Here is a 19,768-nt window from a genome sequence, read left to right as displayed (position 1 = left end):
CACACACACACACACACACACACACACACACACACACACACACACACACACACACACACACACATATATATGGTCGAGCCCTGCTCACAGATCTTTCCAGCTGCTGTCCGCGACGTTTGCGGACCATCCATCAAACTGACGTCATTAATTTAATATTGGCCGCTCGTAATCTGGTGCCGCATAATGTGAACTAATTTATCACCTCTTGAACGTTCCGGCTTGAGCCTGTCTTGTTTACCTATAGCAAAACGATCGGAATTGGAAATATTTCTAGTATTTTCCTCTAGTCTACGTGTCAACCAGTGCGCTGAGTAGAATATGCATATATACACAAATGTTCGTTTGCACATACACTCACGTTCACAAATATACACACACACACACACATAAACGCATGCATGCACTCCAATGAACTGATGATGTCGGCAGACGAGCAAAAGGCAGTTATTATAATGATAATAATTTAATTATTATTGCTGGGGCCTTGTTTCGTAGTCGTCAAGCACTCGTATTGTTTGAATAATTATTTAATTTTGATTCATCAATCGAACACAAATTTAAATTATAATTGACGTTTATTATAATATTCCACGAGTAATTACAGATTTTTTATTCCAAAATCTTTGTTGTTTGCGCGAGGCACAAATAATCAGTGAACAACGATTAATTAGTGAACGGAGGAGATGAAATTGTTCCAGTGGTCTTGCCAAATCAACGTTCAAATGCAGTAATTATACGAAAACACTTTTCCTGATTGTAAGTTGATATTTAAAAGTGCATCCGTGTAGTGTCATTTTATGTAGAGATCTCAAACATAAATTGTGTACTCTAAAGTAATGTGGCGACATGCACATTTCAAAACAAGAGTGTCAAAAACGACTGTAGTTGAAAGATTGAAATTAATTTATTATTCGTATACTGTCACACGAAGAAGTTACAATGATGATGTATTTACTTTTTGAAATAAATTAATTTCGCGTATACTAAGATTTTGACACGAAATTTTAAATATATTAATATATTAATAAATATTGATGTTTTTCTGTTGAAATATTTTTTAAAGTAACACTAATTTTCATGTAAGAGATTTATTAATGTAACGTACCTCAATATAACTGGTGATATTAAATATATATTTTTAATAAGAATAATCAAGAAACCAGGTACTCTATAAATAGGAAAAAATTTGAAATAAAAACCATTGAAAATACCATTGAAATCTATTGATATCCGTGTATTTTACCTATTTATTAGTAATTAAGAAATAATAATTATTTTTAATGATCGATAATTCAGGAAAAATTAAGTTTTTTTTTTTTTATAAAAAAGGTGACATTTTTATCGAAATGTTGAGAACATTTATAAATAAATGGTGTCCTCGGGTTACATGGATTGATTATACAATATTTTAATTATAATTTTTAGTTTCAAAATAATAACGATGGACTGTTGATTTTTTATATTTTTATTACGTATTCAAATTACTATCGATTTTAAACATATTTTTTTCGTTGAAATAAGTGATTTTACGTTCTAAGATTATTCTTTTAATTAAATAAATATTTTTTAATTTGTTCGAGTATAACTTTTGTACTGAAAATCAACTAATTACAAGTGCGTTTGTAATATTCTTTTGAACATATTATTTATGTTATTCGTTCGTGGGTAAAAAATAATTTATCGAACATAATATAATTATACTATACAGAGTGGAAACTGTGTAATGCGAAACCCGAACCACGCGAAACCTACATGTATATTAAATGTAATTATAGTTCTCGCAACTTGCGTAAGATCCCCAGAATCACGGGAAATCAATGAATGCACGTGTGTAAACAGAAAATACATTACTATTTACCTGTACAATACAACGAAATGATTGCGCCGGCGAGAATAAATTACCAGTTCAATAAATCGTATTGTAGTGTTTTATTCCGTACTCGTGCGTATATGTATCAAATTTAGTAATACGAACCACTAACTGCGAGTGCGTGAAAGAAAATGCAAAGTCCATTTTCCACTTTTTATCACAAAGTGCGATGTTGGTATGCTTATAATGAACGAACAATCAATAGTCAAACACAAAACGAGTCGAATGATTTTTGTTTGAAGTTATAATATAATATAATTATTAGTCTTTTCCCGGAGAAAAACCATAAATCATGCGCTTCGCGTTTCGATGTAGGTTCTGTGTTCATAGTTTTATCGGTAGGAGGGAAGTATGTCTCGTGAACTGAACAAAGAGAGTACCAAAAGTATTACAATACGACGAACGTTATGAAATACGTGGAACAAACAAATTGGAAAACTATTTTCAGATTCTGTATAATATATACTTGTCATAAGTAATTCGCCGTTATGTATGCGTTTAATTAGACGAATTAAAAGTATTTTAATGACGTTCATTTCATTACCGTTGAAAATGCCGTCTGAACGGTCGAGCAACAGGAAAACGGTAAGTAAATATGCAGCCGTCTGTAACTGTACGAATCATGCAGAATTGGCAGCCACCGAAATATTCATTACGAGTAATAATATTTCGCAAAATTTCCTCATTGATTCCAATTTCCTTCAATAACCGCCCTCTTAATCCACTGATTTGTGGGGAGTGAGAGATAATTGGATAATACAGTGCAACGTTTAGGGAGTATGCGTATGGTGGTGGAAGGAAGCAATTCTTAAATTTCCTTCTACTTCATAACTCGATTTTTCCCAAGTTGGGGAAACGTTTGGGCGTCCAGCGTCACAGCGTCCGTGTGTGGACGAAACGCATGCAATCGAGGACGTCCGCAAACGCAGTTCAGATATCATCGGCCAAATAATGTTGAAAAGAATAAATCGAAAACGTATTTAGGACGTTGCAATACTCGTGGACCCGAATAATAAAATTATACTATTGATTTCGGTGTACATACAAAGGAATACTATAATATTTCGTGCATAGTTACATCTTGCAACGCAATCGTGTACATTAAGTTGCGGAAAAAAATTCAAATTTAAAGATGAAATATAAACATACATTTGTTATTATATTGGAAAATTATGTAAAAAAAAAAAAAAACACTCGCAAATAAAGTTTTAAAATTGAATTTGAATTGAACATTTTGTTTTAGATGAGAAATAAATTTGGGCCATCATAGGAAAATGAATATTGTTTGAATCAAATAAAAAAAAAAAATTATCACATCAATGTATTTTTAATAATAGTAACTATCTGTCACCGATAATTGTTTAAATAGTATATCAAAAGAAAAAAATCATATATTTCCGACATGAATATGGTAACTAGTAATGTCATTCGCATAAAAAAATCTTTAAGAGAATTGGAAGCAATACATTTTTTGTTTCTCTATCAATCGTGCATCATATAGGGACTTAGACGTTTTATATTTTCAATGTACCGGCTAATATATTGATGCGATAGGGATTTTGAAAATTAATTTGAATTTGTTATTAAGACTATTCAAGAACGATTTCTACAGTATTTTCATTTTGGTATCTTTAGTTCTAAAAAAGTCAACGGTGTCAATTTTTAAATTTAAATTTATTTCACCGAAATATAATTGTATAAAAAAAATATTTAAGCAAATTATTTTTGAGTAGAATTTATGAAAAATTTAAACACGTTTTCAAAATTGTATCAATGATTAGTCGACCAATACGTTGGAAACAGTAAATGTCTAAATAATCCTTATGTTTTGCGTATGTGACAAAAAAAAAAAATTACCGTTTGTCCGTTTTGAACCCCGCTTGTGAATACCTTACTGTGAGTTTTTGAAAAATGTGTTGTATCTAAAGACCGGATTTATATGCATATTAAATTATGAAATATGCATGCAAAAATTCACTAAAAAGTCAATATATGCAAGAAAAAAATGCAAAACATGCAAAATTAAATTTCAATTTTTATTAAATTTTATATTTGATTTAATTTTGTAGTGATAATTATTTATTCATTTTATTAAAATTTTCAAAAGCAAAATTTAAGATGCAAATATGCAATACAGTAATGTAATTTGTTAAATTATAGAAATGATAGAAATAAGAAATTGAAAAAAATATCCAAATAAATGTTTGTAAGAACGTAAGAGATGCAGATATTTGACCACCCATTGATAAATAATAATAGTTTATACTTAATATAATCGAATAACAGAGAAATAAAAAAATCTCTTATTTTAAAATTTTGGTTGAAATAATATATCGTCAATAGAAACTATTTACGAATTAACTGCTAAATGTTATATCAAAAATGAAGAGGAGATAGCATATTAACTTATGTAATAATAATACATGAAAAATATCAATAAACATCATTTCCGTTTTCTTTAGTAAAAATTTAACATGTATATATTGTGTTATATACTTTAAGAATCATGAAATAGATATACTTGAAGCTTATTATATTTTCGTTTTTAATAGTAAATAAAGTTTAAAAAAAAAAAAAAAAAAAAAAAATAAGGGAATATACATATTACTGAACATTTTTATCATTCTAAGTTCTAAATGCGAACAAATTTTTATTGATAAAAAAATGAAAAAATGAATCTAAAGCGATAATAACAATTTTTTCGCGAATTTTCATGTGTTAAATAGTCACGTAAATTGACACATTCAAAGGATAACTCTTGGTGAACAAAGTTTTCTATCGCGGGTTAGTAATAATATTACATACTAAATGGATCTGACGACAGTAGATACCCCTCTACCCACAGGTGTGGTGTTAATTCATAATTCAGACTTAGTAGGTAATGAATGTTGATTAACTTTGAGATGAAAGTGATGCACGAATATTTGTCGAGCAAAGTCAATGTGGTCCATTCGTTCAATTCCTCGATTTGCAAGAAGTCTTGAGGTCGGGAGGAGGAGCCATCCTGCACGTACTTTGATATACCTAAGAAACTTATTGCCGCAACAAATCGGATTTAATGTAAATAATATTAACTCCGTCTGTTGCCCGGGTTTTTGTGTCTGTTGAACTTATGAAAATGTTGCAAATTAAATTATATCAAAAGACCTTTGTTACGTAAACGCATAAAAAATCATACAAAAGAGCATTAGCATAGTACGCAAAATTCAAATTGTATTTTACATTGGAAATGATATGACTAGAATATCTTTTTCAGAAAAAGTATTTTATAAACACTATAAGGACTTGTTAGGAGGAATTTTTTTTTTCAAACATACAGCGAATGACTTATTTTATGAAGATAAATACTATGACATGTAAGATTCTATTTATACTGTGAACAAAACGTGTGCGAATCAATTTTATATTCAATGTGTGAATATTATTATTATTAATAATTGTTAATTGAATAAATATTTATTAATAATTATAATTTATTGTATTTAGTTCAATTTTTATTAAAGTAAATGTAGGATATGTTGTCTGAAAATGTCACAAATAGAGTAGTTTTATTTTACCAGTACAAAATTGAAAATTAGATTTATATGCAAATATTAATGTCAAAAAATAATAAAAGTTTCTGAAAATATTTGGAAATGCAAGTGTTCTTTTTGTTTTATCAATGTAGTACACCCAATTGTTGTGTAATATAATTTTTTTTATTAATAACGCTTGTTATTTATAAGTGATTACATTTTAGTATATTTTGAGACTTAATTATTAAAAATTAAACGATAGACAACTTTATCTTACTATCATATTGAACAATAAGTTAAGATTTTTGCGTATAAAATTAAATCCTATTGTTTCAGTCTTACGAAGCATAATTTTATTGTTGTTGGTGAACGATAAAAGATAATAATTATTGGTATGGCTTTCATTAAAATTCTTTAGATTTTGCAAGATATAACGCATTTTATTACAACAGTTTATATAATCTCACAAACATAAATATTTATAAATAAACTACGAACATTTTTGAAATAATTTTGTACCAACGTATTTCAGTTTTCAAATAATTTTAGTTAAATCAAACTGATTCTGTTAATTTAAAAAGTTTGAATCAAGAAAACATACGTTAGTCTTTCATTTTGTATAATATTTCAAATTACATTTTATTTCCAAGGAGTAAATACATTTCAAATTCTCTACATCTTTCGATCTATTTAATATTATTACGGTAAAATCGTACCACGCAATGTTTTATATTCTTCTATTCATCAATTATATTTTGCGTTACGAATTATTTGTGTATATATTAGATAAATATATACGCTAGTAATTGTATTTCTTTTATTTTTACTGATTAATTAAATTTGTTGTTATTATTATTACATTTTTATATATTTTATTTAGTTCCTTAAATTTATACGTTTTCAACAAATAATTGCTATTTGAACTTAATTCATAACTAAACATTTTATCAAGAAATTACTCCCTTAGGTATATGGCAATATGTATTTTTTAATTTTATATTTCGAGTTAGGATATTATTTTGAAAACGTTAATTTAATTCGTTATTTCTGAACAATAATTATTTGCAATAATTTTAATTGTTTAATATTTTTAATATATTCAATATGTAACACAGTTAATATCTTTGCTACTCCGCTCAGATAATACTTGTAAATGATGAACTATTGATTTGGTATCGATTTTTATGTAACGAAAGTTTTGTAAAATAAGTATTAAATAATTAAAAAGTTAACGATTATTTTGATAGAAAATTGTTTAATACAACCCATTGATTGACCGGGAAAATTATAGCATGTGGATTATATCGCAAGTCGAGCTGTGAAACGCGTGATGTATCCAATCTATGCGATCATCGATGTCAGTGTACCGAAAATAATCAAAAACTTAATATTTATCGTTCCATAATGATATGTGAATAATATATTTAGTCCTCGTTAAAAGTTTGATACGATGTGTTTAAAATTGTTGTAGCGTATAAGAAAAGAGGTTTAAGATATGAATTGATTCAAAAATCTCGTACACACCGGATAACATATTATGTACCGTGGTCCATGCGTATACAGGACGAAACTATAAATTTGACGCGTTGGGGTAAAAATATTGATGACAAACGATTGTCGATTTGAATGAAGACCGAAAAAAAGGACCCACGCACAATGAACCAAACCTTTTGTGTCGTTCGGTTACGGACGGAGGAAACGGCCACCGAGGGAATACGAGTAATGTTTTACGTCACCGTCAAACGAGGTGACGCGTTTAAGTATTATTCGAAGCGCGCGATTGCAAAAGGGTTACGCTATTAAAAGGAATTTGTTTAAAGAAACATGCACGCGGTAGTGCATATACGAGTGTCACTAGTTACGACAGGAAATAAGTTTTGTATTATTTCATTACTTGTGTGCGCGTGTGTGTGTATATTTTAGGTTAGGTAGTCGCACGTAAAACAAAGGGAAACGAAAACTAAATATACCTTTGGAAAATTGTTCGAAATTTCTCATGAAATATGATACCGAGTAAAAAGAACAAAAATAGCAAACGCCTAATATAGTGTCACACATTGCGGCCGTGGATGTTTAGGCAGTGGCGACGAACCCTATGCTTAGGTCAGGTCACATTTTTAAAACGAGTCCGGTATAGTGAGCAGAACAGGGGTCAGGTTCTGAACCGCTGTACACTAGTATAAAAATATATATTATACTGACGGCTCTTGACAGCTTCGCTTGAACCGTAGACATGTTGGAGTCACAAAGTCAATAATAAGTTTGTTTAAAAGTAATATTTATTATAACACATGAAATATAAATATAAGTACAAATAACGGTTAAGTAAATTTGAGTACAGAACATAAAAGTCTGCCCGAGAAGATAAGTGTTTGAACACTAGAGCTGGCGGCGATGTGCGGGCTACACGACCAGATAGAGTTCGAGGCTGAGTTCGGATAGCTTATTCTTTCTAAAATATTAGGCTAACATTATTCGTATTTATATGAAACAGCGAACGCTGTTTTACCCTTCTTACACATGCATACGTGACTTGGATACGGAAGTAATAGAGAGAGTTTTTGACCGCCAAATAATAGTTGCCAAGAAGGACGCCTAGGAACAGGTCATCTCTATTACAATATGTGTAGATTACCAATACGACATAGGTCGGTTTACTACACCGGGATCAGAGTGGCCGATCTGTGGTTTGCACTTTGCAACATTCCGATCTCACGAATTATTTATGCGAGGAATGCCGGACGTGTGTGAACGTAACGGAAACGTTCAAACGTGAATCGCGTGAATTAAATCACACGGTAAAATATTTTGCGGACCGATACGATCCGTCGGTACGTGTCCAACTGTTACAGCATGAACCATACTCAATACTTGTGATTCGAGAGCAAAAACGATACTTTTATGCAGAGTAAATGTGTGGCCGCTGCGGTGCTCGAGGCCGTTGTATTTTTATCGGGGCCTGGGTAAAATGTTAGCAGTTAGAATAACAGGCGCCACTGTATTCAGGGTGAAAATCGATTGGTTAACGAGACGACACTTGTTTGCGCGTACATGCACGTGCATACGTCTCATAATATATTGCTCCGCGTCGATCGAGTGTACAATTAAGCGCACGCGATCCGGTGCGCGCGTACTATGCACAAGGGCCCGTGATTATTGGCGCTTATGTGATAGGGGGAAAAAAAAAAAAAAAAGAAGAGAAAAAACATCGACGGACAATCAAACCTCGCATTGTGTTTCGCGCGGATTCAAAAGAACGAAAGGAAAAAAAAAACGCGGGGGCGTACACGAAATGCGACGCGGCGTGTCGATACGAATCGAACGCGATGATGCTCGGTTCACGCTCTTCAAACGCCGACCGTATCGCACGCACGTATGTATGCGCGTGTTTAGAAAACATGCACACCGGTGTCGCGACGGTACGAGTACGTGTAAGGTATTAATAACGTTGTCAGCTTTTTGCGGTTTCGGACTGATTGCGCGCCATTATATTCGGTCGTGTGCATTATTTCCTATGCGCGTCGCGCTCGCCGTCCGTGCGAGTAAAGAGAAATGTACATAAATTCGTACATCGAGACCTTATTATACGGCGGGATGGTTTTTTTTTCCTATACATTATAATATTATAAATAATCTTTTTCGAAGGGGTTCGTATCTTTCGGTTTTCATCGCGAAACAAGTTTGAAAGAAGACATTGTGCGCGGCGACCCTTTTGTGAATGCATTTCGACGTGCAGCGTCGTCGTCGTCGTCGTCGTCGTCTGCGATGTACGTATCATACAGACACACGCACACACACACATATATATATATATATAATAGAGTAAGTGAGAGGAACCCTTCCGCGTGCAGTCGACCTATCATATACTTATACGATTTATAACATCGCGCTGCTCTTTTGATTGCGAAACAAAATTAACTCGAAGGACGTGGCCATATGCTGGGCCCAGTGGGGAACAAAATACGAGAGAGAGAAAAAAATAAATAATAAGAATAATAACAGCTCGATATAAATCTAAAAATCTCGTATATACAGACCGGGCGCGTGCTGACAATAGGGTAGATATTATATACGTGTATATATATATATGTATGCAAGTACACGTATATCTGGTGTATCTAGTCCTATGGCGCGCGCTCGAGGGAAAGTTCAATTAAGACTGTGACCCCAAATATAATAAGAGGGTAGCCGAAATTGTGCATTCTGTGTGACTGTATCATGGTCGGCCGCGTAAAACGACGGGTTCGGGTGAGCGCAGACTCCGATGAGCAAATTCGGTTGTAAGCATTTTTCACACGTTCATCGTAACAGTCGTTTTCGAAACCCGATCGTCTTCAATCGGACTCCACAGCATTACATGCGACGGTCATTTGGCGTTTGCGTTGGTTCACGTCCGTATTTATTTACCATTGCGCAAAACCATGGTCATGAACACGTGTTTAGCGAATGTGCACTTGTTTGGTATTCAAAAGACACAACGTTTCAAATGTTCGTTCTATAATCACAGCCACAAGTCGTTCCCGTTACCCATGTACTTTTGCATTCGTTCTTTCTTATTATTATTTCGTGCTCCGTTTTCGCATCGAATAATGTAATTATTGCGTCAAAAAAAAAAAAAAAAAATAATAATAAGAAAAGAAATACGGTTTAGAAAAACGGGTGCACCGGTTTTGTCTTAAAGCAACCTTTTCGTTTGCGTCCGGATTTTTTTAAAATGTATGTAGGATTTATTTTTCGTTCGTAAGAATTACAAACGCATTTAACCATTTATGGAATATACTGTAAAATGTTATTTTTAACGGTTTTAAATCAACGATTTATGTACAAGAATACGAAAAAATGTAATAACTTCTTAAAACCTTTGTATATTATTTACGATAACCAATTTCATATTATAAAGTATTAAATGAAGAAAAAAAAATATGTATAAAAATGTCAACACATAAATGAAATAAATTCGTATCGTTTTTGTAAGTAGAACTTATCTATCGATTTATGTCGCGAAATTCGTAATTCGTTGAACTATTTTCGTTTCAATACTTTTTTTCTTTAAATTTTTTTTTTTTATTTATAGTAAAAAAAAGTGTAAAAGTAATTGGTTATAAAAGTTATTCAGGTTAACGATTCGGTACATTGGTCAAAATTCATATTATTATATAATCAAATCATTTCGCAACATGGGGTTAACTTTTCACGTTTACGATAAAATGACTTTAATAAGTAATATACTTGTGGGCGAAAACTAAATTGTATAAAATCACGTTGGAGCGAATACCAATATATCAAATAAAAATAGTTGGTCTAGGTACATTATATAATGACCAAATAAGTTAATCCATTTTGAAATATGGGTTTTTAATTCTTATTTATGAACAAATAAACTGCAAATATTTTAAGTCCGACCACATACAATCTACCTGTAAGCTCAGTTTAATAAAAATTAAATACATTTTTGAAATAAATATGAATAAACATAAAATTAAATAAACATTGTCCGGTGGAGAGAAAATTGATACATTTAAAATTGTCTGGAGTTTTTTTTTATTGTTCACAAAAAAACATTCGGCAGCAGTGGATATTGAGGTGGTATTAATCCAATTACAACGAATTTAAATAAATATAAATAAAAATATGTATATGATATAAAGTAAAAATGTAAGCGTATGTTTATATACTTATAATTTGTTTGTTAGATATGCTATGACGATGAATTTGATTGAGTTGGAAAGTGAATTGGGATCCTGTTTGAGAGCTTAAGTGAGTGCTCACTGGAAAGCTTAGATTTTTCTGTCTGTGTTATATATTCGTCATTCGGTAAATGTGTTTTATGTAGACGGTACCCCATATGTGGAGCATTTTGGTACGTCCTCTTTAGACATTAGAAGGTAGCTGTGAGTTAATTTTGTGTAGCCGATTCTAAATTTGGTAATTACGACTTCGAACTTCTTCGATAATTCACTATGAAAAAATGTAAACGACGCTTTTAATTCAATACATGCGTGCGTGTGTAACACACATAAATGTAATTGTAAAACGTTTTGTTTGATATTGTATTGATAACGTGCGTATAATTAAAAAACCATATTATTATAGCGTTTATTTGCTTTCCAATCAGATAATTGTAATTTTAAGTTTTTTGTTAAAAAAAAATATGTTGAATTAGGATACTGAATAATAATAATAATAATAATAATTATACTGTTTCGTTAAAGCCACTATGATCCTTAATTTCAGCATCGTCATCTTTCTAACTATTTAAATTAACAAAAACGTCGGTATAAAAAAATTATTAATAAGAATGTACCCCTCGTCGATTCTAATTCCCCAAAGACACGCCACCCTTTTCAACAAATTATCTCACGTACTGTCGTACTGTCATTATGATAAATAAGCTCTCTAATAAATTGTGCATTTTCTTTTGCAGTTATTTACACATGAACAAAATGTAAATATTTCATTCTGATGATATTATTGAATAATGTAAAAAATAATAATACTATTTTGATACATTTAACTCGAATAATGTATACGAATTATTTTGGTATTTTATTTTATTTTTATTGCGGGTACTCAAGCACTACCGTGCTGATATGAAAATTAAACAAAAGAAAATATAGATATATTTTCATAAAATGAAAAATAATTGTAAAATACAAGTAATTTGGAACATAAGCCTTTTATTGTTAAATAGTGGTATTTATTTGTATATATTTTCAAGCACTGATCTACGATGGAGAATAATGTTACATACAGAATCTGTATTACAGATATATTTTATATGTAACTTATAAATGATAATTTCAATTTAAATATGTAGCGAAGTTCGATAGTTTTATAATTATAATAGTTATATAATATAGTTCGATAATTTTGTATTATAAAATAACAAATATTAAAACCTAACATCTGGTGATGAATTTAATGAAAAAACGAATAAAAACATTTAAATCACCACTCGTTTACTTCATTAAAATAATTTGATCATTATTTGTATAAAAAATTTTTTTTTTAATATTTATGTTTCAATTCTAAGAAAATCATATTATAATAAAAAAAAATATATATTAAGTAACTTAATGTCTGTTAGACAACATCTAAACAATTATAAACACAAGGTTTATTTTTTAATTTTCTATTAAAAGTAAATGCAACACTAAATTTAACGATTATTTGCAATTCGTTTTACTTGTATTGAAATAACTCTCGACTTCCTGATGTGACTAAATTCAAGAAAAATGTCTGCAAAAAAGTTATTGGATGCAATTTTAAGTTCAAATTTAATAGGCGAATTTTTAACAGAAAAAGAAATCTTGAATTCTGTCTGAAATCTAAATTAAAAAACTATAATGACGATATTATTATTATGATGGTTATTCTCATTTGTTCCGAGTTATTAGTGATAAGCGTTCAGCTCACAGTTTATTTAATTAAAAAACTAACTAAAAGTTTCAGGTTAGTTTCTAGAAACCAGGGCCGACTTAAGATACGATCAACGAATGCGACGGCACAAGGGGCCAAAATCAGAAGGGCACGTCAAAATAAGAATTAAATTGATCAATCACTAGCGACACAAATTATCTACTAAAGACAAAAAAAAATTCATGATATCATTCAATATAAATTTGATTATTATTATAATTATTAACATTATTTATTATTCTATCGACATGCGAGGATTGGCCGCACTTATAGGTACAATTACAATTTTTTAAACTATCACTATATTATTACAAGTACGTTTGTTTTATGAATGATTTATAAATATGTGACAAATATGCATGTTTGAAAAATTATTTTGAACATTTTTGATTATGAATGAAGTTTAGGTCATAATATGTATAATGAAGCCCTTCCAGTTCCCAAAATTCAGCCCGTTTAAGTTATATGTTTAAGTCGTTTAAGATGGAGAATTGCTAAAATAACTTTTGCTCTGTGCACTGAAAGAGCTAAAGCCGGCCCTGCTGGAAACACATAATGCATAGTACTGCTATTAAATTATGTAACATATAAACTCTAAGTAATGCTGAATGAATTTGTAGCGAGTAGCGTCAATAAAACGATATATAATCCTAGTACCTATGAATAATAATGTTATTGAAACGATGGCGGTTGCAGCTTATATATATTTTTTTCTGAATTCCATTAAATAAATAAAACTGCTTCCACTCGATGCAGACAGCAGTATAATACCTACGGATAGTAGGAATTCTATAAATATTATATTATTCATCTAAGTGTAGTATGAAAAAATGACTGTATGATGCAATAATAAACCATAACGAAAAACGATGTTCGTTATTCAGTATTTCACAAAAGATCTGTTGACGAAATTTTAAAAAAACTAATTGAAACTTTTCAAAGGGAATTTATGTATTCCGAGGACATTTTATAAATAATGCTTTAGTTTTTGTGCTTTTATTTAATGGAAATGCGTGACGTAGTGCAGTCGTGTTACAGTTACAAATTTAAAATTCATAAATATCAGTGTTTAGCGGTCACAGGGAATTGGTATATAATTTTTTCACCACAAATCTTTAAATCATTTATTCTATCATGTTAAATTCGTGTATTACGAACAATCACTTCTACGACTTTAAAAAAAAAAAAAAAAAAAATTAACTCTCCGAGCATGATTCCGATAGCTGTTTTATCAGGATAAAATTTGACTTCCTATTTATTACATTTAAATCAAAACAGTTTTTAAAATAATATTATATTTAATATACGTGACGAAAAATGCAAGCACAATACATTTTATGTATAATATATGTGTAAATAATTGAAAGTAGTATTTCAACCTCCACGTTATGATTTTATAATAGGAAATAGAAATTGTTCGTTTGATGTAAAGTATTATTTTGTAAAGTTACACGAGAAAACATCAACAACCAAATACTCGTAATACAACACGCTTTTATCATAATTATTTGTTTTATAACACACATAATAAAAGATTGTAGATACGAAGGTGATCCCTGTAGTACTGTAGTTGCCTGTAGTAACCTGATAGAATATAATTATCACTGCTGTCAAATAACTGTACAGGATCGAATAAATCGAAGTATTTATAAAAGAATATGGTACAGCATTGTAATCGTCTTGTTTGACTTACTTTTCACGTCGTTTCAACACGACTATTGTATATTTTTACAAGCAATATGCAAATATCGTCGAGTCGTTAATTATTGACAGTGCGGAAGGCAGGGGCGCAATTTCAATGAAAAAACTGGGGGTGCTGGAGCCCTTCTATCTTTTTCATGTTTCTTAATGGTTATATACATCTCCAAACTGTACAATTCAACAGTTACTAAAATATTTGGTAAATATATGAATATTTCTAAATTTAAATTGTTCACTTTAATTTTATTTTTTTATTGCACATATAATTACCTGTCTGTAAACACAAGTGTTTTATCACATGATCACTTTTAGATTCTGACAGAAGCGGAGGATATTATGGTTTTATAATGATGTTTGTATTTTACTTGTTTAACACTTTTTCTGATAGAAATACTGGTCCAAAAGTTTTTTCTAAGACATTTTTAAATTTTAAATTGGCATGTGGTGGTACTTTAGATAGGCAATTTTTTTAAATCATAATAGTTTTTCTAGACGTGAGGAAAAAACTGTCCTGAAATGGTAAAAATACGCTGTAAATAAGACTTTCACATTTCGAATTTTAGTTATTTAGTCATAATTCCATAAGTAATATGACTAAAAACTTGAAACTTTTACCCTATAGCAAAGATATATTTTTTTTCGTATTAAGAAATATTTTTGTATTGTTTAAAAATGTATATATTTATACAAAAAAACTCAAAAATTATTATGTTTTTCTATACACAATGAGTAATGAGTATTTAAATGTAAATTAACATAAACACATTTAGGGGTGCTAAGCATACCCAAGCCCCCCAAATTGCGTCTATGGCGGAGGGGAACACAACAGTTGGAACGGAAACATACGGAAAAAATCTTTCTACGAAGAATATCCTAGTCGCACACGATTACATTGTACAAGAGATCGATGACCGATGTGTATTGGTTGATAATCGCCATTAAGTCGATTCATCAATGAATAGACGTACGCTCGGCGGATAATATGAAATTTTTTACTGTAAACCCAAGCTTCAGTAGTCCTTAGAAGGCGATCGACGGTTTCTGGAAACAAACAAGAACAAATGCTACGTCCTACGGCCGCGCAAGGTATTACAAAGACCGTCCGCCGGACCGATGCGATGAGATTATGGTAGTAATCAGTAGATTACTCAAGTCGAAGTTTAAGCACTTTCACGTTGCAATAATTATTTGGTCTTATCCTCAAACTCTCTCGGGCTAGGACGAAATTTCATCGACAGCACCGTTGCCCGAATTGTACCAGCTTCTATAACTAGGATATTATATTTATGTACACACTGAACGACTGGACGCGGTCGGATTGAACTATTGTTACTTTTAAGACCGAATTCATTCGGTTTATCAATTAGCACACGACCGAATCTTGGCACTCGACCGCGACTGAATATCCGACATACAACACTCGCGTAATATTAAAGTGCATAAGTATACGCGTTACGTTTTCAGTCCAATTTTTGGTAACTCATTGGTTTATAACACGTGGTTAATTACAACGTTAGTGCCGTATTTACATTTATTGCATTCGCAGTGCTGATAATCTCCATACCCGCATCGGTTCATAAATGTTAACTATTTTTGCGTGAAAATGATGCATGCAACATACGAATACGATTTACGAATGGTTACGTAACTGCGGTATTGCTTAACGTTTTGTATACAGTAGTATAAAATAGTTATTCGGTTCGTGAGGCTTACATTAGTATCGGTATAAAACTATACGTATGAGTGTTGGCTCCGAAGGAAATAACACTACGATGTACAGCCAACAACTGATAATTGACAAAAAACCAATACTTCGGTAAACGATGATAACGAGTGGTACAAGTGTTATGTGTACTGACAAAATACGAGTGACTTAAAGTGACATGTTTCGGAAATCCTATATCCCGTGGACCCACGGTTATAGCCTTGTCAAAACACGATAACAAGCGTATATTTATTTTAGAGTGTATTTTAAATGTCTGCAGTATTGACAAATAACATTTTTAGTTTTTACTATATAGGATACTAATTTGAACACATATTTGTTATCGACTTTATTTTGACACGAGTTGTATAAATTATAATAATTTATGATATTTTTTACTAGGCATTCATTACGATTTGTATGTATAATCGCGCAGTACTTGGTACATCACGAAAGCACGACGTAACGATTCGCATATGAATACGTACAACGATGTCAATCGAACGTTATGCTAAAATATATTGAAAGGATGTCATAATTATCAATTAATCCCTCCGGAGTTAAATCCATGCGTACACAAAAAAAAAAAAAATACTTAGTTTGTAATAAAACGTCTGTATTATATTTGTTACAAATAGTGGAAAACTTTATCGGTGGGACGTACCGTTTTATAAATTTCCATAACACATATTATTATGTGAATGGACGTTCGAATTGCGATTGATTATTACGATTTGATATTGTCTCTACGGGAATACTCTCGAAAACGAGTGTACATAAAGTTTCCTTGGCGGTTTACGGAAGCTTGACCGATTGTGATTTCATTATCTGACATTGTTATAATCACTCGTTTAACGGATACTCCTTCAACAATCTACGCAGTTCACGCCCGTTATCTCTCGGTCAGCACTTTTTCGGATTACAATTATTATCCACTGCGATAATTCGGTGCTATGTGATCAACCGTGGTGTACTATTTATACTTCACGTGTGTCACTGAGCCGTATAATTGGTTTAATTTTCAATTAAATAATAATTGATTGGTCCCGACAAACCGATAGACGGCCGTAATACTTAACGGTACAATTTGTTTATTGACATCTTATTTGAAATCTGTATTACGCGTGACCTTGGCTAGATAATAATTTTGTTAAAGGGCGATCTAAGAATTACAGCACCGTTTGCTGTATCTTAATATTGTCTTTAAGTTGTTGCCACTTGTGCGTCGCCGTTTATTTAATTCGAGTTTTTCACATTACTTCGGTATAATTTTATAAACTATAATATACTAATAAAATCTAGTAGAACTAGTAGTCACTAGGAAGTAATTAAATTATATTAGACAAACCATAAAATGTATAGGTACGACGGATTATCGGAATGCAATAAAGGGAAAAACTGGAGAAAAAATTACACGATTCGTTATGTGCGCGGGGTCGAACAAATAACATCAATGCTCATCATGATTGTATATTATTATGCAAATGTCTTTTCGAAAAATTGTATTTCACTACAAATTTTAATTTTATGTTATCTCTAGTCCGAGAGCATAATTCACCAGGGCAGTTGATTGTTATATTTACTTGAATCATTGTGGATGATTTTAGTTTTGTAGTTTGATTTAGTTAACCCCGTACAAACACAGTTAAATACGCAATAATGAACGAACCCTTTTTCATAGGCACATTGCTTCTGCTTTTATCTTTTATATTTAATTGTTGTACGTCAACTAAAAGGTTTGTTTGCGAGAATTTCGTTTTCGATATCAAACAAGTCCTTTTGAAAACATTATAATTGTTAATGTCGAGACCATAAATTGGTTGTTATTCCATTAAATGAACCTTCAAACTAAATGCTCAACATGGTCATTATTTTATTTTATTTTTACTGTAAAATCGTTTTATTTTGTTTACATTACTACCCGGGATTGTTCACGCAAAGTAAGCACCGCAATAGTTGTTTAAGTCGTAGAAAAACATATGAAAATAAATAAGAATATTGATGGTCGTCATTGACAAAAGATTTTACTTTTATAGAGCACTTGGACGTTTTAAAGAGAGAAATGCTTTTTGTAATAAAATATTGGGCAACTACTTAGTGGATATTCTAAAAGTTGTAACATAATTTATTTAAATAATTTAATAACATTATTTGAGAATTGTGAATAAAATATTATATTATTCAACGTGGCTTTACAACCATATTTTATCTGTTCGTATTCAAATTATAAAATTTACGATGCAATTACATTATTTTCATACACCCTGCGTAATACCAGCTAACGCGTAGGACGATAGGTTTTTATTTAGTCTTTTAATGACATTTTGAATATAAATGTTTGGATATATAGTTAGAGGAAAACTATTTTATTTTATCTCCATATGGGTTACCGAACATATTTGTTGTATCATTTAGACGAATGCTAAACATTTACTATATCATCACTTTCCGAATTATTATGAATATTAAAACTCAAATATTGGGTGTCTTTTTGGTATTTATATTTTAGTTGAATGATCATTTGTTTTAGTTATTCTATCTATAGTTATGCGAGAATATTTATTTCGGAGTCAGTGTATATTTAAGTTAGATCTAACATGGACAAATAATATTTCCTATGATGTACGCAAAGAACGGAAATCGAAAGTGACCATTATTATTAAGTTTTAATAATAAAAAATAAGCAGCTGTATGATTATTGAAGAATTATTGCAAAATTGTCATGTCTGACAAATACATTGTGAAATAAAAAGGAATTTCCGTTTTTTTTATGGAGTTCTGATAAATTATAACTGCAGAAAGTTGCTAAGGTTAAAAATATTATTTCTCTTTATTAATACTACCAAAAACAGTGATATACTATACCAAAAATGAATATTAATACACATTTTGCTGTTATTTATAATCACATATAAATAAAAAATTAAATTTAAAAATTTATAGATTTTTGCTCTAATCATTCTCTAGCGCAGTCTGTTCAATATTTTTTTTTCGTTTATTCCTTTCAGTTTTTGAATTATTACATTTTTATCTTCTATTTTATTCTGACCATCTGTTTGATTATAATTAACAAGGTAATAGATGGTTCGTAATAATTATGAAATCAATATGTTATCATAAGGCATAATATGATATTATCTGTTATTGTTATGTAACTATAAGGTCAGTACAGAAAAAAAAGTTTTCGGTATCGACTCCTATATGTTACGTACGGGAAAAATTCTAACACATACCTATATATATTTACAGTAAACACAGTCATCGTAAAAGAAACACTAGCGGAAACGAACCGGGAAACGAAAACCCCCGTAGTGAATGACATTTGTTTTGTCACCGGGTGACCCGTCAATCATGAGTAAATCGATATTTTATCGTTATAGGAAAACAGATGAAAAATCAGTGAAAACCTCAAAATCAAGACCTTTAACATAATATAATGTCGATATAACGCCGGGAATGATAACTTCAATGATTATTGGCGCGTCCACTTTATAATACAAACACGAATTAAGTGGACTAAAAAAATAAATAAATAAATAAAAGAATTTCAATTTCATC

The sequence above is a fragment of the Sipha flava genome, unplaced genomic scaffold (assembly GCF_003268045.1).
Source record: "Sipha flava isolate LNK unplaced genomic scaffold, YSA_version1 0_pilon_pilon, whole genome shotgun sequence".
Taxonomy (NCBI): Eukaryota; Metazoa; Arthropoda; class Insecta; order Hemiptera; family Aphididae; genus Sipha; species Sipha flava.
The sequence above is the reverse complement of the archived record's forward strand: the minus strand, read 5'-3'. Positions refer to the sequence as shown.